The sequence below is a fragment of the Ovis aries genome, chromosome 4 (genome assembly GCF_016772045.2).
Source record: "Ovis aries strain OAR_USU_Benz2616 breed Rambouillet chromosome 4, ARS-UI_Ramb_v3.0, whole genome shotgun sequence".
Taxonomy (NCBI): domain Eukaryota; kingdom Metazoa; phylum Chordata; class Mammalia; order Artiodactyla; family Bovidae; genus Ovis; species Ovis aries.
The window spans coordinates 82,417,578-82,430,299 of record NC_056057.1 but is presented as its reverse complement, the minus strand read 5'-3'; the positions used below and the strand labels follow the sequence as shown (position 1 = coordinate 82,430,299).

General features: G+C 41.7%; 1 protein-coding gene across 2 annotated transcripts in view; it reads left to right on the top strand.

The window, feature by feature from the left end:
• Nucleotides 1-12,722, top strand: part of SUGCT (succinyl-CoA:glutarate-CoA transferase) — a 762,875-nt gene that overhangs the window by 150,254 nt on the left and 599,899 nt on the right. The gene's annotated exons all lie outside the window — the stretch shown is intronic.

Genomic DNA, 12,722 nt, shown 5'->3' with positions numbered 1-12,722 from the left:
CTCCTGGGTGGTTATACTGAGAGCTCTGGTTCTTTGGTGTGCTTCTCAATTCTTTCTCTTTGAGGTGAAAAAAATTTAGATTCCTTGGCTTTTATTATTATGGGTAAGAAATATGGAAGACTCTGTGTGTGTGTGGTGGGTGTATTTCTATTCTTGGAAGACAGAACATGTACTTTTGCTTCTTGAATTGTCCCAGTCACATAAAATGGGATACTGTGCTTATTTGATCAGTTGATTGCAGCTTTATAATCTATAAGAAATAACAGAAGATTGACTAGTCTTTCCTCAGAAGCCCAGAATTAATGTTTCCTCTTGGTGGAGAATGAGTTCAGCACTGTGATTAAGGAATAAATGCAAATTTAGCTTGAATGAAACTAGCCTACCAAGATGGATCCTTGATATGCTTGTAGAAACTGGTCTGTTTTCAATTTTTAAAATAGATCTGGGAAATATTTTTATGGGTGAATTACAGGATAATTATGATTCAGTTTTCTGTAATAATTACAGCTTTGCATCTCATTTGTGTTGTCTGAGTTTTGAGCTGAAAGTCTATAATGGAAGATTCTGATGCTCTCAGGAATAGTTTAGGCATCCACTTCATTCCCCTCACTTTTGTGTTGAACCCTATCTGAGGGATCAGGGACCTCAAATGCATGAAATAGAAATTTTTGAAAAGTAATGCTCTTTGATTTGTGTATTATTTTGTATACATGTAGTTCTTAACGCCTTAGGTTGATTATCCACTTGAGCTCTTTCCTCCCTGTTTTTTGTCTGCCACCTTGTTGAAAATGGGGCTTCCTTGGTAGCTCAGTTGGTAAAGAATCTGTCTGCAATGTGGGAGACCTGGGTTTGATCCCTGGGTTGGGAAGATCCCCTGGAGAAGGCAAAGGATACCCACTCCAGTATTCTGGCCTGGAGAATTCCATGGACTGTATAGTCCATGGGGTCATGAAGAGTAGGACACAACTGAGCAACTTTCACTTTTTGTTGAATATGAGTAGATTAAACAAGGCTTCCCAGGTGGCTCAGTGGTAAAGAATCCACCTGCCGATGCAGGAGATGCAGGTTCAGTCCCTGGGTGGGGAAGATCCTCTGGAGAAGGAGATGGCAACCTTCTCCAATATTGTTACCTGGAAAATTCCATGGACAGAGGAGCCTGGCAGGCTACACTCCATGGGGTCACGAAGAGTCACACGACTTAGTGACTAGACAACAACAACACAGTTATCGATGGGGCCACTCCCCTTTCGATATATGACTACCATCTACCATGATTGTTGTTGTTGAGTCGCCAAGTTGTGGCAGACTCTTTGTGACCCAATGGACTGCAGCACACCAGACTTCCCTGTTCTTCGCCATCTCCCGGAGCTTGCTCAGACTCATGTGCACTGAATCACTATGCCATCCAACCACCTTATCCTCTGTCGTTCCCTTCATCTCCTGCCTTCAGTCTTTCCCAACATCAGGGTCTTTTCTAATGAATCGGCTCTACACGTCAGGTGGCTAAAGTTTTGGAGCGTTAGCTTCAGCATCAGTCCTTCCAATGAACATCCAGGACTGATTTCCTTTAGGACTGACTGGTTTGATCTCCTTTCAGTCCAAGGGACTACCATGATAATCTCTTAATTTAATGACACATATGTATCCCAAACTGTCTCCCAGGGCTCTTCAATATCCTGGGAGCCTCTGTTTGCATGTTCTCCTCTGTTTTCTGGGCTCATGATCCATACTCATCTCCAATAACTATAATTATCCTCTCTAGTATTATAGAAGATCCATTCACAAGTACACTAAAAGCATAGGAGATTATACTGAATATTTTGAAGAAAAATGGAGTTCTTTTATAGATGAAAATTAAACAATCTCCATTAGGACTCTCACCTCTAATAGAAGTATACTGAGCCATTTCTGTATTCCCGAGAAGACTCCCTCTCCCCCAGTCCATATTACCTGCTGCAGGACTTGAGGGAGCCCACCGAGTTACATGCGTTCTTTCAGCTATGCTGTTGCCTCCACAATCAGTATAAACTGCCCAAGAGACCAACCTGGAGAATGAGACCACAGCCACAATATCCTTCCCTTACAAGACTGCGAGAATGAATTCTGTTGTTCCACACACACTTGCCTCCATCATTACCAGGACTCTGAGCCTTCCAGGCCATCTGTTATCACCTGGACAGTGACTCCCAAATGGCTCTGTTCACCTCTTCCTTTGACCCAGTCATTTCTTCTGTTATCAGTCTTGGTGGTCTAGGATCCACGTAGCAAACCAAACCAACAGCCTGGCTTCTCATAGCCTCCTGTCGCTCTTAATGATCTATCCCTGTTGATACACATGGATCCCAGCCACTTATCTCTCTTAAAGCTGAACACGAATCATTTGGAAGTCCTGTTAAGATGGTGATTCTGTTTCTAGGCAATGTTGATGTTGCCCATCACAATGATAAGATTGTAGATCTAGACCTTCCTATTTTTGATGACTACACCATCTCATTTATATTCCGCTGGCAAATCCCAATGCTAATTGGATGTAATAGTCCATCTATTCTGTGCCTGTGCTGAAGTGGTGAATATGGCTGGAAAAAACATAAGTACCGGGTTATGTTCTCACTCTCAATTCAAGGCTATCTCTCCATTTTACTTAGAAATCTAGCTATATTCACCTACGTATTTACCATCTCTCTTGGAGGAGACTATTTCATACCTCTCTCTTGAAACTGTCCTCTTCTCTCCTCATCCTTAGCCAAAGACTTTGTCCCATATGACACTAAAAACTGATGTAATCGGAAGAGAACTGCTTCCTTTTTGTTCTCAAGACATCATTGCCTCTTATCACAGTGGATGAACCCCCTTTTCATGTTTTTAGCTCTCTAAAGGCATGGGGAAGCATCTCCCCAAAAAGATGTCCTTTTCACTATAGGAGACTGGAATGCAAAAGTAGGAAGTCAAGAAACACCTAGGGGTAACAGGCAAATTTGGCCTTGGAATGCGGAATGAAGCAGGGCAAAGACTAATAGAGTTTTGCCAAGAGAATGCACTGGTCATAGCAAACACCCTCTTCCAACAACACAATAGAAGACTCTACACATGGATACCACCAGATGGTCAACACTGAAATCAGATTGATTATATTCTTTGCAGCCAAAAATGGAGAAGCTCTAAACAGTCAGCAAAAACAAGACTGGGAGCTGACTGTGGCTCAGATCATGAACTCCTTATTGCCAAATTCAGACTTAAATTGAAGAAAGTAGGGAAAACCACTAGACCATTCACATATGACCTAAATCAAATCCTTATGATTATACAGTAGAAGTGAGAAATAAAGATAGACAGAGTGCCTGATGAACTATGGAGTGAGGTTCGTGACATAGTACAGGAGACAGGGATCAAGACCACCCCCATGGAAAAGGAATGCAAAAAAGCAAAATGGTTGTCTAAGGGGGCCTTACAAATAGCTGTGAAAAGAAGAGAGTTCAGTTCAGTTCAGTCGCTCAGTCGTGTCCGACTCTTTATGACCCCATGAATCACAGCACGCTAGGCCTCCCTGTCCATCACTAACTCCCAGAGTTCACTCAAACTAATGTCCATCGAGTCGGTGATGCCATCCAGCCATCTCATCCTCTGTCGTCCCCTTCTCTTCCTGTCCCCAGTCCCTCCTAGCATCAGAGTCTTTTCCAATGAGTCAACTCTTCGCATGAGGTGGCTAAAGTGCTGGAGATTCAGCTTTAGCATCATTCCTTCCAAAGAAATCCCAGGACTGATCTCCTTTAGGATACACTGGTTGGATCGCCTTGCAGTTCAAGGGACTCTCAAGAGTCTTCTCCAATACCACAGTTCAAAAGCATCCATTCCTCTGGACTCAGCTTTCATCACAGTCCAACTCTCACATCCATACATGACTACTGGAAAAACCATAGCCTTCACTAGACAGACCTTTGTTGGCTAAGTAATGTCTCTGCTTTTGAATATGCTATCTAGGTTGGTCATTAATTTCCTTCCAAGAAGTAAGTGTCTCTTAAATTCCTGGCTGCAGTCACCATCTGCAGTGATTTTGGAGCCCAAAAAATAAAGTCTGCCACTGTTTCCACTGTTTCCCCATCTATTTCCCATGAAGTGATGGGACCAGATGCCATGATCTTCGTTTTCTGAATGTTGAGCTGTAAGCCAACTTTTTCACTCTCCTCTCTCACTTTCATCAAGAGGCTTTTTAGTTCCTCTTCACTTTCTGCCATAAAGGTGGTATCATCTGCATGGTATCATCTGCATATCTGAGGTGATTGATATTTCTCCCGGCATCTTGATTCCAGCTTGTGCTTCTTCCAGCCCAGCGTTTCTCATGATGTACTCTGCATAGAAGTTAAATAAGCAGGGTGACAATATACAGCCTTCTCGTACTCCTTTTCCTATTTGGAACCAGTCCGTTGTTCCATTACCAGTTCTAACTGTTGCTTCCTGATCTGCATATAGGTTTCTCAAGAGGCAGGTCAGGTGGTCTGTATTCCCATCTCTTGAAGAATTTTCCACAGTTTATTGTGACCCACACAGTCAAAGGCTTTGGCATACTCAATCAAGCAGAAATAGATGTTTTCTGGAACTCTCTTGCTTTTTCCATGATCCAGCGGATGTTGGCAATTTGATCTCTGGTTCCTCTGCCCTTTCTAAAACCAGCTTGAACATCTGGAAGTTCATGGTTCACGTATTGCTAAAGCCTGGCTTGGAGAATTTTGAGCATTCCTTTACTAGCATGTGAGATGAGTGCAATTGTGTGGTAGTTTGAACATTCTTTGGCATTGCCTTTCTTTGGGATTGGGATGAAAACTGACCTTTTCCAGTCCTGTGGCCAAGGCTGAGTTTTCCAAATTTGCTGGGATATTGAGTGCAGCACTTTCACAGCATCATCTTTCAGGATTTGAAATAGCTCAACTGGCATTCCATCACCTCCGCCAGCTTTGTTTGTAGGGATGCTTTCTAAGGCTCACTTGACTTCACATTCCAGGATGTCTGGCTCTAGGTGAGTGATCACACCATCGTGATTATCTGGGTGGTGAAGATCTTTTTTGTACAGTTCTTCTGTGTATTCTTGCCACCTCTTCTTAATATCTTCTGCTTCTGTTAGGTCCATACCATTTCTGTCCTTTATTGAGCCCAACTTTGCATGAAATGTTCCCTTGGTATCTCTAATTTTCTTGAAGAGATCTCTAGTCTTTCCCATGCTATTGTTTTCCTCTGTTTCTTTGCATTGATTGCTGAGGAAGGCTTTCTTATCTCTTCTTGCTATTCTTTGGAACTCTGCATTCAGATGCTTATATCTTTCTTTTTCTCCTTTGCTGTTCCCTTTTCTTCTTTTCACAGCTATTTGTAAGGCCTCCTTAGACAACCATTTTGTCTTTTTTCATTTCTTTTCCATGGGGATGGTCTTGATACCTGTCTCCTGTACAATGTCAGGAACCTCAGTCCATAGTTCATCAGGCACTCTATCTATCAGATCTAGTCCCTTAAATCTATCTCACTTTCACTGTATAATCATAAGGGAGTTGATTTAGGTTATACCTGAATGGTCTAGTGGTTTTCCCTAGTTTCTTCAATTTAAGTCTGAGTTTTGCAATAAGGAGTTATGATCTGAGCCACAGTCAGCGCCCGGTCTTATTTTTGCTCACTGTATAGAGCTTCTCCATCTTTGGCTGCAAAGAATATAATCAATCTGATTTTGGTGTTGACCATCTTGTGATGTCCATGTGTAGAGTCTTCTATTGTGTTGTTGGAAGAGGGTGTTTGGCAAACACCCTCTTGGCAAAACTCTATTAGCTTTTGCCCTGCTTCATTCCGCATTCCAAGGCCAAATTTGTCTGTTACCCGAGGTGTTTCTTTACTTCCTACTTTTGCATTCCAGTCCCCTATAATAAAAAGGATATCTTCTTTGGGTGTTAGTTCTAAAAGGTCTTGTAGGTCTTCATAGAACCATTCAACTTCAGCTTCTTCAGCATTACTGGTTGAGGAATAGGCTTGGGTTACCGTGATATTGAATAGTTTGTCTTGGAAACGAACAGAGATCATTCTATTGTTTTTGAGATTGCATCTTGATTGGGCTTCCCTGGTGGCTCAGAGGTTAAAGCATCTGCCTGGAATGCAGGAGACTGCAGTTCGATCCCTGGGTTGGGAAGATCCCCTAGAGAAGGAAATGGCAACCCACACCAGTACTCTTGCCTGGAGAATCCCATGGAGGGAGTAGCCTGGTAGGCTACAGTCCATGGGGTCACAAAGAGTCGGACACGACTGAGCGAGTTCACTTTCACTTTCTTTAACTGCATTTTGAACTCTTTCGTTGCATTATGGCTACTTCATTTCTTCTAAGGGATTCCTACCCACAGTATATGATGGTCATCCGAGTTAAATTCACCCATTCCAGCAATTTTAGTTCGCCGATTCCTAGAATGTCGACATTCACTCTTGCCATCTCCTGTTTGACCACTTCCAATTTGCCTTGATTCATGGACCTAACATTCCAGGTTCCTATGCAGTATTGCTCTTTACAATATTGGACCTTGCTTCTATCACCAGTCACATCCACAGCTGGGTATTGTTTTTGCTTTGGCTCTATCCCTTCATTCTTTCTGGAGCTATTTCTCCACTGATCTCCAGTAGCTTATTGGGCACCTACCGACCTGGGGAGTTCCTCTTTCAGTATCCTATCATTTTGCCGTTTCATACTGTTCATGGGGTTCTTAAGGCATACTGAAGTGGTTTGCCATTCCCTTTTCCAGTGGACCGCATTCTGTCAGGCCTCTTCACCATGACTCACCCGTCTTGGGTGGCCCGACAGGGAATGACTTAGTTTCATTGAGTTAGAGCAGGCTGTGGTCCATGTGGTTAGATTGACTAGTCTTCTGTGATTATGGTTTCAGTGTGTCTGCCATCTGATGCCCTCTCACAACACTTACCATCTTACTTGGGTTTCTCTTACCTTGGACATGGGATATCTCTTCATGGCCGCTCCAGCAAAGCACAGCTGCTGCTCCTTACCTTGGATGAGGGGTATCTCCTCACCACCGCCCCTCTTGACCTTGAACGTGGAGTAGATCCTCTAAGGGAAAAGCAAAGGAGAAAGGAAAGATATAAGCATCTGAATGCAGAGTTCCAAAGAATAGCAAGAAGAGATAAGAAAGCCTTCCTCAGCAATCAATGCAAAGAAACAGAGGAAAACAATAGCATGGGAAAGACTAGAGATCTCTTCAAGAAAATTAGAGATACCAAGGGAACATTTCATGCAAAGATGGGCTCAATAAAGGACAGAAATGGTATGGACCTAACAGAAGCAGAAGATGTTAAGAAGAGGTGGCAAGAATACACAGAAGAACTGTATAAAAAAGATCTTCACCACCCAGATAATCACGATGGTGTGATCACTCACCTAGAGCCAGACATCCTGGAATGTGAAGTCAAGTGAGCCTTAGAAAGCATCCCTACAAACAAAGCTGGCGGAGGTGATGGAATGCCAGTTGAGCTATTTCAAATCCTGAAAGATGATGCTGTGGAAGTGCTGCACTCAATATCCCAGCAAATTTGGAAAACTCAGCCTTGGCCACAGGACTGGAAAAGGTCAGTTTTCATCCCAATCCCAAAGAAAGGCAATGCCAAAGAATGCTCAAACTACCGCACAGTTGCACTCATCTCACATGCTAGTAAAGTAATGCTCAAAATTCTCCAAGCCAGGCTTTAGCAATACGTGAACCATGAACTTCCAGATGTTCAAGCTGGTTTTAGAAAGGGCAGAGGAACCAGAGATCAAATTGCCAACATCCGCTGGATCATGGAAAAAGCAAGAGAGTTCCAGAAAAACATCTATTTCTGCTTGATTGAGTATGCCAAAGCCTTTGACTGTGTGGATCACAATAAACTGTGGAAAATTCTTCAAGAGATGGGAATACAGACCACCTGACCTGCCTCTTGAGAAACCTATATGCAGATCAGGAAGCAACAGTTAGAACTGGTAATGGAACAACGGACTGGTTCCAAATAGGAAAAGGAGTACGAGAAGGCTGTATATTGTCACCCTGCTTATTTAACTTCTATGCAGAGTACATCATGAGAAACGCTGGGCTGGAAGAAGCACAAGCTGGAATCAAGATGCCGGGAGAAATATCAATCACCTCAGATATGCAGATGATACCACCTTTATGGCAGAAAGTGAAGAGGAACTAAAAAGCCTCTTGATGAAAGTGAGAGAGGAGAGTGAAAAAGTTGGCTTACAGCTCAACATTCAGAAAACGAAGATCATGGCATCTGGTCCCATCACTTCATGGGAAATAGATGGGGAAACAGTGGCAGACTTTATTTTTTGGGCTCCAAAATCACTGCAGATGGTGACTGCAGCCAGGAATTTAAGAGACACTTACTTCTTGGAAGGAAATTAATGACCAACCTAGATAGCATATTCAAAAGCAGAGGCATTACTTTGCCAACAAAGTTCCGTCTAGTTAAGGCTGTAGTTTTTCCAGTAGTCATGTATGGATGTGAGAGTTGGACTCTGAAGAAAGCTGAGCACCAAAAAATTTATGCTTTTGAACTGTGGTATTGGAGAAGACTCTTAAGAGTCCGTTGGACTGCAGGGAGATCCAATCAGTCCATTCTAAAGGAGATCAGTCCTGGGTATTCACTGGAAGGACTGATGCTAAAGTTAAAACTTCAATTCTTTGGCTACTACAAGTGAAGAATTGAGTCATTGGAAAAGACCCTGATGTTGGGAGGGATTGGGGGCAGGAGGAGAAGGGACAACAGACAATGAGATGGCTGGATGGCATCACTGACTCGATGGAGAGGAGTTTGCGTAAACTCTGGGAGTTGGTGATGGACAGGGAGGCCTGGGGTGCTGTGATTCATGGCATTGCAAAGAATCAGACACGACTGAGCAACTGAACTGAACTAAAAGGCATTGCTTGTGCTTTTGAAATCTTCCATCCCCTGTATTATCCATCAGTTTCCATCTTTTACCTTTAAAAAAACCTAGCCTTGGACACCGCCTTCACCTAAACCTTAATCCTGAACTCCAGGGCATGTCTTACTCCATTTACTGTCCTATTTCTTCATTCTCTTAATTATATTACACAGCTCTTCCACAGTGATGGGTGGTGTCCACTGGAAGGAAGCACTGCACCTTGTGTTGCATAGTGCTATTTTTGCCTCACAGGTAAAGAGATCGTACAGCACCCTGAAACCTCAGGAGTCTGGGTGCTGTGGACTAGCTAGGGGAAGCCGACTTTCTGGATCGTTCATTCATAAGATTAGTCTTATGCTTTATCCTGAATGTATCAAGTGTAGGGCCTTCAAAGAGAATTTTTCCTTTAAATGGCTTGTTAATTCACATGGTGATTTCTTTTAAATATAGCCCCCAAGACTTCCAATTCATGAGAGTGAAGAAAACAGTTATTCAGATAGTTAAATAAAATCACGTCTCCGTTTCTTCTGTATGAGCTCACTCACCCAAGGAGCAGATCAAGAAGCAGTGCTGTGTTATTTCTGGTGGGGACATTATACTGTATATTTAATTTGGCATAAGCAGAAACTTAGGCAGTAAATTCCAAGTTTGAAGAGATGCAGCACTTTACTTTCATTCCTTAGAAAAACGTCAAAATGATGTTAAATCGTAGCAGATTAGGTAACCTTGGGAATCTTTTTTTTTTTAACCCATGTTTAAGAGTTTTTAAAAAGCCAAAATGTGAATGACACACATTTGTTTCTTGTATGAATTGTTTTTGTACCACAGTTGCACTAAAACATTCATTCACTGAAGTTTAAAAGTATAATTGAAGCAAGCATATGATTGTAATGTATATCTTATTAAATTAATAGATTGATAATGACAGTAATAATAATCATGCTGGCTTTCACTGAACACATACCATGTAACTGGGATATATATATATGTATTTTTTTCTTTCTCATTTTACATGGATGAAATGGACATTTAGAGAGAGAATGCTGTAGCTGGGAAAGTCAAAGGGCCTGGGTTGGAACTATGATTTTCAGTTTTCAAAACTTGTTTCCTTTCTCACTGTAATCAAACTGTGGTTCTTTTCATGCTCCTCGCAGTGTGGCTACCTGTCTTAGGTACTTCTGCAAATAGAATTCTTCTGAGCTATTTCTCTTTGACAAGGTGCGTGTGAGCATGCTCAGTCATGTCTGACTCTTTGTGACCCCATGGACTATAGCCCACCAGGCTCCTCTGTCCATGGAATTCTCCAGGCAAGAATACTGGAGTGGGTTGCCATTTCCTTCCCTAGGGGATCTTCCCGACTGACCCAGGGGTTGAACCCGCATCTCAGGTTCAGCCTCAGTCGCAGGCGGATTCTTTACCACTTCAGCCATCTGTGAAGCCCCTCTTTGACAAACACCCTGTTTATTATAAGTTTAGAGGGTCTCAAACCTAATTAGTGGCTATTAGAAGGATATTTGAATTCTGAGCCATGTGCCTCTGAGCTATGTGCCAGTTGTAGGCTGGGCATCTCTGAACTATGTGCCGGTTGTAGGCTGGGCATCTCTGAACTATGTGCCGGTTGTAGGCTGGGCATCTCTGAACTATGTGCCGGTTGTAGGCTCCCATCTACTGAGTTTTCATTCATACTTTCAAATGACTCCAGATAAATAAACCATAGTTTCTTGAGCCCCCTATGGAATAGATGCTGTTTTATTAATAGTTCAGGAAGCCTTCCAAATAAGGAAGAACCAGGCACTTGATTTCAAAGAACTCAGAGGCAATATAGCAAGTGCAGCTGAGAGGATTTGAGCTTTGGAGTCAGACAGACATGGGCTCCTCACTTGGCTTTGCCACTTAATGGTGTGAAATCTTGGACAAGTCTTTTCTATCCCTGGTGTTAGGTGCTCCTATGCAAAAAATGGTGATGGTGATAGTTGGTTCCATTTTCATTGATGCATTTAAATGAGATATACTGCATGCTCAGAGTTTCGTGTAGTACTTGACTCTAATAAGTGTTTGATGAAAGGTGGTCTGTTACTATTTCTGTCGGTGAAATGATAATTATACCTTTTAAAAACAGATTCTAGGAAACTGTGAAATAGTTCCCTATGAATATGACCCATGACAGCTTAGGGGCAGAGTAAATAAACATACATAGCTTATTTTCTTTCTTAATTCAATTTCCGCTTTAATTTCTTCTTTTTCTTTTCTTTTGAAAATAAAAAGGAGGACGATGTTCTGTGGTACTTTCCTTTAAAAAAAAAACCTATCCTCAGACCTTTTTTAGAAATTGTGGTACTGAGCCATTTCCCAAATGTAGCATTATTGAAAGAAAGGCAGTTTGAAGAGAATCATATATCGCACCACCACTCAAATGTCGAAGGGAATAGGGCTTCTAGTTTACTGAAGTGTTTAGTTAATTAAGATTTACTATAAATTCATACTTAATGATGGAGAAGGCAGTGGCAAGCCATTCCAGTACTCTTGCCTAGAAAATCCCATGGATGGAGGAGCCTCGTAGGCTGCAGTCCATGGGGTCACTAAGAGTAGGACACGACTGAGCGACTTCACTTTCACTTTTCACTTTCATGCGTTGGAGAAGGAAATGGCAACCCACTCCAGTGTTCTTGCCTGGAGAATCCCAGGGACAAGGGAGCCTGGTGAACTGCCGTCTATGGGGTCTCACAAAGTCGGACACGACTGAAGCAATTTAGCAGTAGCAGCAGCAGCAGCAGCAGCAGCAGCAGCAGCAGCAGCAGCAGCAGCAGCATACTTTATGAAATTAAACATGACAAAAATGATTTTCAAAAGTAATCTCTGAGGAGCCCACAAGGGAGCCTATTTCTATAAAAGATACATACCTACCTCTTTGAGAACCAAAAATTGTGGAGATTTCTCCTTCTGTTTTAAAAAGTGAGAGAATGACAGAATATTCTGAACATTTGTTCTTGTAACCTTAAGATTACAGTGAACTTTGATAATCTCTACCCAGTAAAAAATGCCTGAAGATTTTTTATTGGGAACAAAGGTGCAAGTGATAGCAAATAGGTTATGTTTCAGAGGTTTCTGCAAACTTTTGGAACTTAGCACTGACAGGTTAGAATATTCGAACTTCTTTTTTTTTAATTTAAGGCATGAATTGTCTGAATTTCCCCTATCCCTTTTGTTCCAAAGGTTTTCTCCAGGCAGCTTTTGATTATTTGCTTTAAAGTTTATTTTTGTCTTAATCCTTATGAATTTGAGATTCTTCTTAAAACAAAACAAAATCATTTATTTGAAGATCTTGGTTACTTTGAAACCACTTGGCTAGGATTCTGCCACAGTCTTAAGAGCATAAGTAACTGGGCAGTCCAACAGGCAGATAAAATTAGGGCAGACATTTCAGCTACTGGCAAGATGGCTGCCACCCTTTCAGCTTCTCCTTAGAAAATCTTCAGCTTTCTCTGATTTAAAATAAAATCCCTAAATTTAAAAGATTAATAAATTAGGTAATATGATGTTTAAGGAGAGCATGTTGTACAAATAATAAACATATATTTGACTGTTCAAAAACTATTGTCATTTTTAAAAATCAGTATTGCCTGTAACTGATAAATATGGTCTCTTTAATACATTTCACTAAGAGGTAAAATATAAAGTTGGACCATAAAGAAGGCTGAGCACTGAAGAGTTAACGCTTTTGAATTGTGGTGCTGGAGAAGACTCTTGAGAGTCCCTTGGATTGCAAGAAGATCAAACCAGTCAATCCTAA